The sequence below is a fragment of the Drosophila miranda genome (assembly GCF_003369915.1).
Source record: "Drosophila miranda strain MSH22 chromosome Y unlocalized genomic scaffold, D.miranda_PacBio2.1 Contig_Y1_pilon, whole genome shotgun sequence".
NCBI lineage: Eukaryota > Metazoa > Arthropoda > Insecta > Diptera > Drosophilidae > Drosophila > Drosophila miranda.
The window spans coordinates 12537565-12550152 of NW_022881603.1; the positions used below are offsets into that span (position 1 = coordinate 12537565).

General features: G+C 46.0%; 1 long non-coding RNA gene across 1 annotated transcript; it reads right to left on the minus strand.

Moving 5' to 3' along the window:
• Window positions 1-10508: 10508 nt before the first annotated feature.
• On the minus strand, window positions 10509-10808 carry LOC117190895. Its single transcript, XR_004473870.1, has 2 exons — window positions 10604-10808; window positions 10509-10551 (listed from the first exon to the last, which is right to left on the minus strand). It is a non-coding gene; the product is annotated as an uncharacterized LOC117190895 (long non-coding RNA).
• Window positions 10809-12588: the final 1780 nt, after the last annotated feature.

The following is a 12588-nucleotide window of genomic DNA, read 5'->3' on the forward strand; positions in this document are numbered from 1 at the left end:
TCGCGTCGATATCAAAAGCGTCAGCTTCTTCCGAATCGGCTTCTGCCAGACCTTCTGTCTGTATGGACATTTCGTTCACCTGATTGCGAGGAACAAATCGTCGAGTAGCCGGGATTGGCTTAGCAGTATTTTCGATGAACCTTTCACGCTTGCGGACCACTTGTCGCAACTGCACAATGTTCGGTATGGGCACATATAAAATCTCATGTTGTATCTCATTGAGCAGATTTGCTCGCAACACCTCTAACAAGGACTGCTCGGTCATCGGCTGCACGAGCTTGTCTGCAAGCGCCACTATGGCCTCATAAAAACTGTCAAACGGTTCGTTGACTTTCTGCTTCCTCTGGGTGATCGCAGTTCTGATTTCTAAATCTGTTCTGCCGTCCGAAAACTGCGATCTCAGAGCAATACAGAGATCAATCCAGCGCACTCTTGGTACGCTTTTATGATACCTCCAGTACCATTCACCCGCGCTTCCTTCGAACAGGTTGCTCGCGTAGCGAGATAACAATTCAAAATTGCTATCTAATGTCTGGCTGGTCAGAGCTTCGACGCGATACAAAAAATCATCTATTGACATAGAGGAGCGCCCTGAGAATCTCAACTTCCAGTTCGCTATTATCTTACTAAACCGATCCGCGCGCAACTGATGTGATTGCTGCGACTCGGGTGGGGCTGACAAGTTAGTCGGTCGCTCGGACGCTGAGTTTGGTAATGCTGCGTTTTCCCTGGCGGATAACCTAAAGAGTTGCTCAAAGGTTTGATTTGACCTAACGGGAGAGGACTGCCTATGGGTTGGGTGTACCCTTTCCGTTGGGACTGGAGCTGCATTCTGGAGGGACAATCTTTGAAACCCCGCTTCAATCGCGTTAGCTAGCATTTGAGTGTGCTTTACTAGTGCGGCTGTCACTGCGTCCGCAATGGTCTGTTGCAAGCTACCATCCGTGGCTGGCAGACCCGTTCGAGCTGCTGAAGCTGACACCACTGCTGCCGCAGAATTTGGCGGTTGGCCTCTAGGACGATCTGGAGCGGCCATTGGACCGGAAACACTAAGCCCTTCGGGTTGGCTAACACTTCGGACCCCACTCTGCATATTGGCAGCGGATAATTGGTTTTGCTGTGATTTAAGTGTTTTCGAACGGGATCTGGTCACTGAAACTGCCCCTGGTTGGTTGCCTGAGGCTTGAGCTGCTTCTAGTTCTTCCGCCAAATTAAGGGTTGATTTGCTCAGCGCAGTTCTGCACACTGGACAGACTTTCTTATTTCCTGAACGTGGACTAAAGCAGGTGTGATGGAAATAGTGGTTACAGCTGGTAGCTAATAGCTGGCCTGGGTATTCCACTTCTTGCGTGCATACACAGCAAACGGTTTCGCTCTCTTTTGGCTGAATCATATAATCCGGGCTTCGGTCTACCGGCATCGTAAAGTTATACCTATATATTAACTAGCTTTAAGCACGTTCCTATAAATCTAGTTCAGACAAATATTAACAAAAAAAACAATAATAACGGGTAAAGCAAAAAAAACGATCTTTGATAGAGAGATTTTGGGGAAACCATGCAACCCTTTCCCTCCGAAAAGGTTGCCAATAACTATGCGTGGTAGAGCGAAAAAGGGGGAAATAAAGAGAAGGTATCTTCGGCAATCGTGACCCAAATAGTAGCTCTAGGCCACTTCCTGTCTGCGGCGAACGCCTAAACATAGGGACGGCCGACGTTCTTGCACGCGTGCCCATACCAGGATCACGACGGTGCTCGTCAGCTCGTCGAGGAAACATTACCGAAGCGGTTACGGGGAGTTTGTAATAGTTTCTGCGTGCTTCGACCTATACCTTTTCCGCAGCCATTATCGGTCCGGGCCGGAAGCGTAGCACGAAGAAACGCACCAGCACCAGGGGTACAACGTTCGGCCGGCGATAACCTGCTGTATAAATCGGCGCACGAATAGCCCAATCACTAGAAAGTAGAGAGAGAAACAAAAGACGGAGGCACCCTAATAACCCCGATTCGAGTTGAGCGGCAACAAAAAAAATGTTAATTCTTCTAGCTGACTCCGGCGACAACTGAACCGAAGCTACGCAAGGTACCTGTCAATTTCCAAGGGATACGGGCGAATTTATTCACTAATACGCTTCTGTGTAGCGGCAGGTCGTAGATTTACTCCACTAATAACCCTGGGTCCAGCCAACTTCCACATGCCAGTGAATCCATCTAGATTTCACTGCTATGGCATATACTGCTCGGCAATAAAGCAATGTTGAAGCTATTATCGATTCCAGAGCAGCTTACCATCGAACAGGGGTTATGGATCATACTCCGATGCGGGCTAAACGTTATCGGAAACTAATAAGCATCCACCATCACAGGATCCAGTTCCAGGACAAAAGGAAGGGCTTTAAGGAAGGGGGTGGGAAACAGGGAACAAAAGTCTTAAGCCAGTGCATGACAATGCACTGCTCGCAGGTGTTATGGACTTTCTCAACAATTTTTCTGCTTCGGGGTCAAGTTTGGCTGGGGTCACACACAACCATATAAGTTAATGTAACTCCGCTTTGTAAGGATTACAATTACGTCAACCCTGACCTTCAGGCCTTTCGTGCCCCACGTTGGGCGCCAAATAAAATAATTATTACTGTAACGAGTAACGAAGAGAATCTTCGCACGATGAAGCTGGTGGTCGGCTAACTGAGAAGGAGTACGCGCTCGCTTTCACGGCTGGTCTCTGGTCGCAAATGGGGATGGGTTCTTTGGGGTAACCCTCCAGTTAGGTTGCTTCGCTCCTGCTGGTATTATTTTATTAAAATTCGCGTACTCTTTTTGGGAATGGGAGGGGGTCCGACAAGGAAAGGATCGTTAGGGGTACGGAAAGTATAGTGGGGCAGAGATAGTGCAGAGAAGGAGTAGGGATCTACCACCGCGGCGGACATCTCTGTTTTGCTGGCACGGAGTCGTGCCACGCCCACCCTACCATGATCCTGAAAGAGCCAATAATAATATCAGGATCCCTGGAGTGTCCGGTATTGGTCATCCTATTTCGCTCACGAGCGGCATGGTTCCCCCCCCAAATACGGTAACGTCTAGCACATATTCATCTTAACAATCATTTTATTAGAAACTATATTCAGATACCCTCTTGTTACAAGAAAAAAGAAACACTAACCGAGAACTCCAAGACAAGGCTAAATGGACAAAAGGAGGAACGAAAAGCGTCACAAGAGATATAGCTATTATTACTAGGGAATATTTAGATAAATAAATACGATAAGTGTAAATAGTGCATATACGATATTTTATAGTGCGATATAAACTAATGATTTTTCCTTAAATAGAAAGATAATACTATAGCGCAATATAGGTACACATGTCCCAGCACATCGGCTTCAGGGAGTAGTTGGACATACTATTCGTTTTACCAAGCGTACTGTAAAGGCAGAAGGCCAATCAGCTGTGACTACTTTAAAAGTGTGAGGTCAACGACCGACAAACAGCTCTAGCAAAAACGAGGGGGAACGTTGTGAGTTACTGCGGACACCGCAACTCTACAGTTATACCCGATACTAAGTCAGTATGGCTCTCCTCCGGCAGACGCTGCTAATATTAAACGACACGACAAAGAGTGCGTGCGAGAGAGACAGAAAATCAGTCTGAGCGTGACGTTGGGCGCTGCGTAGCCACTGCAAATTGATTTGTTCCTTTTGGCTATAAAAATTATCTGATCTGGTCCAGATTCAGCAGTCTCATAGATATGGTCGTTATCTATGATTCTGCGTTTTTAGTTTTCTCGAATCTGCAATATTGTGGATGCAACAGATTTTCGTTCTTTGTGAGGGCGGAAGGGGGTGGGGCGAAATTCTGAGATATACGTTTTATAGTGAGATCTAACAGAAGTGCGGATACCAAATTTGGTTACTCTAGCCTTAATAGTCTCGGAGATTTTTGAATATCCCCAGATTTTCGTCCTTTGCGGGGGCGGAAGGGGGTGTGCCGAAATTTTGAAACAAACTCGTCTCGGTCCGATATATTTTAGGAGTGTGGATACCAAATTTGGTTGCTCTAGCTTTTGTAGTCTCTGAGATCTAGGCGCTAATGTTTTACTCTAAGCAAAGCCGCCTTTGCTACGTGTGTGTTAGAGAGAGACAGGGCGAGAAAAAATGAAATTGTTTTCTTGATGCTGGCTATAATAATAATACGATCCAATTCAAATTCTGCAGTCTAAAAGATATGGTTATTCTCTACGATTCTGCGTTTTTGGTTTTCTCATATCTTTAAAATTGTGGATGCCACAGATTTTCGTCCTTTGTGGGGGCGGAAAAGGGCGGGGCGAAGTTTTGAAATATTCTTGTAGCAGTGACATATCACAGAAGTCTGGGTCCAAAACATCGTTGCTCTAGCTCTTATAGTCTTTGAGCACTAGGCGCTGAAGGGGACGGACAGACGGACGGACGGACAGACGGACAGACGGACAGACGGACAGACAGACAGACAGACAGGGCCCAATCGACTCGGCTATTGATGCTGATCAAGAATATATATACTTTATGGGGTCGGAAACGATTCCTTCTGGACGTTACACACATCCACTTTTACCACAAATCTAATATACCCCAATACTCATTTTGAGTATCGGGTATAAAAAAAAACTGTAAGAGATGTGCTCACATACATAGGTATACACCGCCCACTAAAAGCCACTGAGGCCAGTAAGATCCCACCGTGACTCGCATTCCCTTGAACCTCGCAGTCCGTTAATTTGTTTGTTTTTGTGTAGTTGGATATACTTAGTGATAATTGTAGACAGAAAAAAAAAACAGCAAAAAAACCCAACAACACATGGATAGTTTGAAAATGCATTTGATAAAAGTTTAAAAGTTTGAGCTTAAAAGCGTCCGCTCGTCCGGGTCCCATCCGCGAGCTTATGCCATGCAGTACGCGCTGTACGATTTTGTTTTTGGTTTGCAGGTAAAAGTTTAATGCACCCACACACAGCCACACGCCCAGCTACGAAAGATCTTTCGCCGCGGGAACACAAACAAAAGCTGAGTGAGCTTTATAATATACCAACAACACTACATTTCTTTGCCTCCCAAAATTCCGCGAGCGTGGCAAAAGCTTCGTTCTTTTTATACCCGATACTCAAAATGAGTATTGGGGTATATTAGATTTGTGGTAAAAGTGAATGTGTGTAACGTCCAGAAGGAATCGTTTCCGACCCCATAAAGTATATATATTCTTGATCAGCATCAATAGCCGAGTCGATTGGGCCCTGTCTGTCTGTCTATCTGTCCGTCTGTCCGTCTGTCCGTCTGTCCGTCTGTCCGTCCGTCCGTCTGTCCGTCCCCTTCAGCGCCTAGTGCTCAAAGACTATAAGAGCTAGAGCAACGATGTTTTGGATCCAGACTTCTGTGATATGTCACTGCTATAAAAATATTTCAAAACTTCGCCCCGCCCACTTCCACCCCCACAAAAGACGAAAATCTGTGGCATTCACAATTTTAAAGATATAAGAAAACCAAAAACGTAGAATAGTAGAGAATGACCATATCTTTAAGACTGCAGAATCTGAATTGGATCGTATTATTATTATAGCCAGCATCAAGAAAAGAATTTCATTTTTTCTCGCCCTGTCTCTCTCTAACACACACGTAGCATAGGCGGCTTTGCTTAGAGTAAAACATTAGCGCCTAGATCTCAGAGACGATAAAAGCTAGAGCAACCAAATTTGGTATCCACACTCCTAATATATCGGACCGTTTGTTTCAAAATTTCGCCACACCCCCTTCCGCCCCCGCAAAGGACGAAAATCTGGGGATATTCAAAAATCTCAGAGACTATTAAGGCTAGAGTAACCAAATTTGGTATCCGCACTTCTGTTAGATCTTACTATAAAACGTGTATCTCAAAATTTCGCCCCACCCCCTTCCGCCCACACAAAGAACGAAAATCTAATGCATCCACAATATTGCCAATTCGAGAAAACTAAAAACGCAGAATCATAGATAATGACCATATCTATCAGATCGCTGAATCTGGATCAGATCAGATCATTTGTATAGCCAATAGGAACAAATCAATTTGCAGTGGCTACGCAGCGCCCGACGTCACGCTCAGACTGATTTTCTGTCTCTCTCGCACGCACTCTTTGTCGTGTCGGTTTATATTAGCGGCGTCTGCCGGAGGATTGCCATACTGACTTAGTATCGGGTATAACCGTAGAGTTGCGGTGTCCGCAGCAACTCACAACGTTCCCCCTCGTTTTGTGTTGGGGCTGCTCACCTCCAAGCGGAAACTACAGAAAAAGTCGGAAAATCTAACTTCGAGGCTCCTAGCACTGTCGAAGGCCGGTTTCGGCTCACGTTTTCGATTAGAGCCCAATCTGCTTTCTTGGGTTCTTTTTTTCCGACCGAGTGCACTTTGGTTTCACACCACGGTTATTTACGGCGGTTTAATTTTATTAATATTATTTTTTTTTTTTCTCACCGCGCAACTGAATGCTTGTACGACCACGAGGAGAAAGAAAGATTTGGGCGGATCTACTGACCAACAAAAACTTTGTTCTCCGGATCTGCCTTTGCACGATCCTTCGCCATTCACCTTGAAGGGTTATGGACATGGTGGGGAGATTTTTGTTCGTTTTTAAGCATATTCTTAATGTCAACCCTAGGTGGCGCTAGCCCCCACACGACCAGGAACATTTAACATGTAACACCACAACAAGAAATTAAGCCAACCTAAGTATACACTAACTATGGGGAATAAACTTAATAATTAATAAGTATCTCGGTGAGGTGTGATATATACTTGTATAAATAATAGAATATATATAAATATATTTATATATATAATATACATAAATATATAAATTGTACAAATACCATCGGGCATACTTTCAGGCGAAGAACACAAATATGCTTTCCTATCCGCCCGACAAGCGACCACTACACAGCAGACGTTCGGCAGAGCTAGAACGGGGTCTATAATAGACCTTACGTTCGTGAGCAGCAGCCTCAGCCGCAGGACAACGTGGGAAGTTAGTGGCTTATACACCGGGAGTGACCACCAAGCCCTCATATGTGAAATCCAGGAAGCGGGCGCACCTAACCCGTTCATTGGCAAGCAGATCGGTTATAAGACCGAAACGCTAGAGCCGGATATGGTCCGGACCATGTTTGAGGACTACTAGACCAACGGTACGGCTGAAGAGAGAGCAAGCCAACTGGCCATACATACGCTGGAAGCATGTGATGCCTCCATGCTAAGGAAAAGAAGAAGCCTGAACAACCGCAGGCCAACGTATTGGTGGAACACTGCAATAGGTAGCGCCAGGCAGGAGTGCCAGCGGAAAAGACGACTATACCAGCGTTCGAGAGGTTCCCCGGAATTCGAGAGGCTCCAAGGAGAATATAAGGAAAGCAGACGCTGCTTAAAGAGGCAGATCAAGGATGCCAAGCGCAAATGCTTCGAAAAGCTCTGCGATGACGCAGATGCGATTCCTTGGGGCTATCGAATTCCACCACCTGAAATAGAAGCCACCGCGGGAGCAGAAGTCCTCGAAGCTCTACAACGGATCAAGAACGGCAAAGCACCAGGACCTGATGGGGTCCCAAATGCCGTTCTCCAAACGGCTATTGAGACCAATCCACAAATGTACGTGGATTTATTCAATGCATGTCCGAAGGGACCTTTCCAGACCATGGAAGCGACAGCGGCTAGTCCTCTTACCCAAGGGGAACAAGACGACCGAGGGGCCATCATCCTATAGACCACTCTGCATGCTCGACACAGTGGGTAAGATCCTCGAGCGCATAATCCACACCAGGCTGGAGAAGGCAGTAACGCGTCAGCTCTCACCGAGACAGCACGGGATTCGCAAAGGCAGGTCCACGGTGGACGCAATCGGCGAGGTATGTGAGATAGCAGAGCGAGCTATCGATGGCACCCGATGGATGTACGGGACCAAAGAGTATTGCATAGTGGCAACACTCGATGTCCAAAATGCATTCAACTCTGCCAATTGGGATCACATACTAGAAGAATTGAGAAACTTTCAAGTACCGCCGTATCTGCAGAATATCATCGCGGACTACCTAAGAGACCGAGTGCTCATATATGAGACGGATAAGGGGACACGTGAGCACCAAATCACTGGAGGAGTTCCCCAAGGATCGGTCCTCGGCCCGCTGCTGTGGAACATCATGTATGATGGAATCCTCAAGATGGATATGCCAATGGGCGCCACGGTGATAGGCTTTGCCGACGACATAGCAATAGTCGTAGTGGCAAAACAGAAAGAAGCGGCGGAAGAAATCTGCAACGACGCGGTAGAGAGAGCCAGAACATGGCTATCAGGGAGGGATCTCTCATTAGCCACCAACAAAACGGAGGCGGTGCTCATAAGCAGCAGGAAAGTAGTGGAGACGGCCACGATCCGAGTAGGAGACTGCACTATTAGCTCCAGTCCAAGCCTGAAGTACCTGGGGGTCACCACAGACTCAGCTTCAAGCATCACATGGCGTATGCAAGCAGCAAAGCAGGAAAGACGGCAGTGGCCCTATCCCGCATCATGGCCAACACCGGAGGCCCGAAACAGCCAAGGCGAAAGCTACTAGCGAGCGTATTTGGCTCAACGCTAATGTACGCTGCACCAATATGGGTTGATGCAATGAAGCATAAAACATATGCCCGAGAATGCAACGCAGTCCAGAGGCTGTGTGCCCTGAGGGTGTGTTGCGCATTCAGAACGGTATCCCAAGACGCCGCACTAGTGGTAGCAGGAATGATTCCCATCCATCTGCTGGCAAGAGGTGCCGCAGGAATCAGGGCACCGCGAACCCTGGGGACTACGGACCAGGACACCAGAGGTGCCTTAAGGCAGCGCACAATCCTGCAATGGCAAGATTCGTGGGATAACAGCAGCAAAGGGCGATGGACCCATAGGCTAATCCCAGACCTGAAGAGTTGGCTGAACCGTAGCCATGCACAAGTGGAGTATCACCTGACACAACTGCTGACAGGACACGGTTGCTTTAAAGCCTACCTGCATAGGTTTAAGCACGAGGACGACCCCTCTGCGTGGTCTGCGCAGGGGTCATCGAAGACGCAGAGCACTGCTTCTTCGAATGTCCAAGATATCGGCAAGATCGAGAGGATCTAAGCAACAAGCTTGGAAGAATGCCAGCGGTGACAAACCTGGCAGAATGCCTGCTGGAGTCGGAAGAAAACTGGTCCGCGATTAGATTCATGGCCGCAACTATGGCTACCAAACTGCGTCACGAAGAAAGGGCACGCAATGCAAGGAGATAAAGGATAAAGGAGATTATTAAGAGAAGAGCCCTACAGGCATCTCCCCCCGGCGAAGTAATATCTCGCGACAGTACCGCCGGGATCCGGGATAGGTGTGGGTGGTTTTAGAGCGGTTAGAGTCCCTCACTTCGGCTTCGGCTGAGTCGGCATGAAGCTTTCCTGTAGTCACACAACAACAAAAAAAAAAAAAAAAAAAAAAAACCTATACGCAACGGTGTCTGTTGCCGCGTTAACTGCCAGCCACGTCGGGGCTAAAGCTGCGTGCCAGCTGTTGCTGTTTCTCCAGGAGAGGCATTTAATTTGCTGAAACATCCTGCCAGCCATTTTTCCCCTCCGTTCCTCTTCTAGGCTGCTATTTAGCCAGGTGAAGGGGGTACGCTGACCAAATCGAAGGGCCATTTCCCATTCGGTAAAGCCACAGAATCGGAATCAGGACCAGCATCCAGCATCCATTGGCAGCCTGGCTGTTCCTGCTGCTGCTTCTGGCGATGATGCAGGTTCCCGATTCTGTCAAGGATACGCAGCCTTCGGCTGCCTCATGCCTGACTGCCTCTTCCTGTTGCTCCGTGGCCTTCGACGGCAGCCAATGCGCTTACTTCCAATGCGAGTGTAGTTGGGTACATGTGTGTACCCGGGGAAACCACGAGAGATGGAGAGCGAGAGGGAAAGAGAGAGAGAGAATAGAGAGAGAGAGAGAGAGAAAAGGAGAAATGGGGAGTGAGTTTAATCATGGCATCGCACTTCAAAGGGATTTTCAGCTTAAAATCGGATTTACCATGCCCAAGCGACGCCTAACCGAGCTTATCGAATTGTTCTCATTATCGTTCAGATTTTAGTGGGCCAAGGAAATTAATTTCGTGAGTAAACCTGTGTGGATGTAGGAACCTGACATGTAATTACTAAGCCAGCCAGGCTCCCTCCCTAAAGCATGTGGCATCCATAATCATCATCAAAGATACCTGTCTGGCCATACGAGGGTTGCTATTTATATTTCGGGAATAGGAAATAGAACAACAATTTTTAAATGAAAATGGTTTTATTGTTTTTCAAAATATTCCCCCTGATGATCAATACATTTTTTCATTCGCTTGAACCATTGGTCATAGCAGTTTTTCCACTCCTCTTGAGACACCTCCAAAACATGGTTTTTAAACTCTTCAACTGCTTCTTCGGCGCTCGTAAAACGTTGACCACGCAGGTTTTTTTTTTGATGTTAGGGAATAAAAAGAAGTCATTGGGTGCCAAGTCAGGACTGTAGGGAGGAAGAGTCATAAATTCGACGTTTTGATTGCTTAAAAATTCACCTGTTTGTCGAGATGTGTGCGAGCTCGCATTGTCATGATGGAGAATGATTCGTGCTCGGCAGTTGGTTTTGCGAATGTCTCCGAAGACCTCCGGCAAACAAATGGTCGTGTACCACTCAGAATTGACAGTCCTACGTTTCTCTAGCGGAACAGTGGCCACATGACCCATTCTCCCGAAGAAACAGGCGACCATTTGCTTCGAAGTGCTTCGTGGTCGAACAACTTTTGTTGGATTTTGCTCATCTTGAAACACACACGCGGTCTATTGCTGTTTAGTTTCCGGCTCATACGCATATATCCATGATTCATCACCTGTCACGATTTTATAAACATCTTTTGAAGCACCTCGGTCGAACTTTTTAAGCATTTCCTTACTCCAATCGACACGAGCCTTTTTTTGAGCGAGTGATAAGTTATTAGGTATCCAACGAGAGCAAACCTTTTTTACAACTAAGTGTTCATGTAAAATGGAATGTATTGAAGTGGAACTAATGTGCAAGGATGCCTCTATCTCACGATATGTCACATGTCGATCTTGCACTATCAGTTCACGCACACCATCGATGTTTTGTGGCACAACAACCGATTTTGGGCGACCTTCACGGAATTCGTCAGCGACTGAACTACGACCACTATTAAACTTTGCAAACCAGCGATAAACTGTCGTTTTTGATGGTGCTTTCTCGCCATATAAAGAACTAAGTTCATCAACACATTCTTGTTGGGATAATCCACGTCGAAAGTTGTGAAAAATAATCCAACGAAAACGATCTCGAGAAATTTCCATTTTTTTGCCAAATTGTTTTTTTTAAGTGATCGTGAACAAAACAAAAACCTATTGTACATAAAAACGTTGTACGTACATATGTGCTTAAAAATGACAAAGTTTATTATGGCGTTGCCAGATTTTACGTATTGGCTTTAGTATTGCCCATTCCTGAAATATAAATAGCAGCCCTCGTACACAGCACTTGGAGTACTCTCATGTAAGTATATTGAAGAGTTTGTTGGTTGATGGTTGAATAGCAGCTTTGCTGCTTCATCGTCTTGGGCTTGACTTGAAATTTTTCACCAACTAAAAGCAATCTCGTTAATTTCGTTAAAGCAAAAGCATCTCAGATCTGCGCAAATCACCATCAAGCCCTTCCAATCGTTCGAGTCCATACATTTATATTAGGCCATACATTATTATGGTTTCATTTCGGCTGTCGATAAAATGGTTTGACAACAAGCGGATTTCGTGGCATCAAATCCGGCTCAGAGGCCCGAGCACACATGCTTCTCGCACTCGGGGTCGTTTGTTCTTTGCTAGTTACTCTAACCAAATATTGCCATTATTATAATGAGTATTGGGACATTGGCAGTTTGGTATTTTGTGGAACTTTTACTTCTGCACAAAATCAAAACAAATTACCCCGATCAACAACAATTGTCATTCGTTATCCTATTAACGCTGCTACTGCTACACCACAGACTGTGGCAACATTCCGGAATCCAGCAATGAATTATGGACAAAGGCCAATGCCATCACTCCCGACAAGAATTTCCAAGTATTAAAGCAATAAATGCCAATGTCGAGGCCCTGGTTCGGCTTGAGTCGAGGAAAAACTTTCCAGCAAACTCGCCCACAAAATGTACTCTCACATAGCTGCTGTCCCTCTCCTTTTCGAGGTTGTATATGTGATAAATTCCTGACAAATTGATATAAGTAGAAATTATGTACGAGCAGAACCAGATAATGGTCTGTGGTTGTGCGAATTCCTTCAATAATCAGCAACAGCTGCAAGGAAATGGTAATACGAGCCAAACGCCTGTGCATCCTACACATTCAAAAGGACACGACTCATCGACGGTTGGTCATTGTGCCGCTTGTTGGGAGTGGGAAAATACTAGCGGAAATAGCATTAATGTAAAGCATGATACAGGTATAGATTTGCAGAATGGTATCAATAGTAAATAAGAGAATTTAGTTTTGTTAATATTGT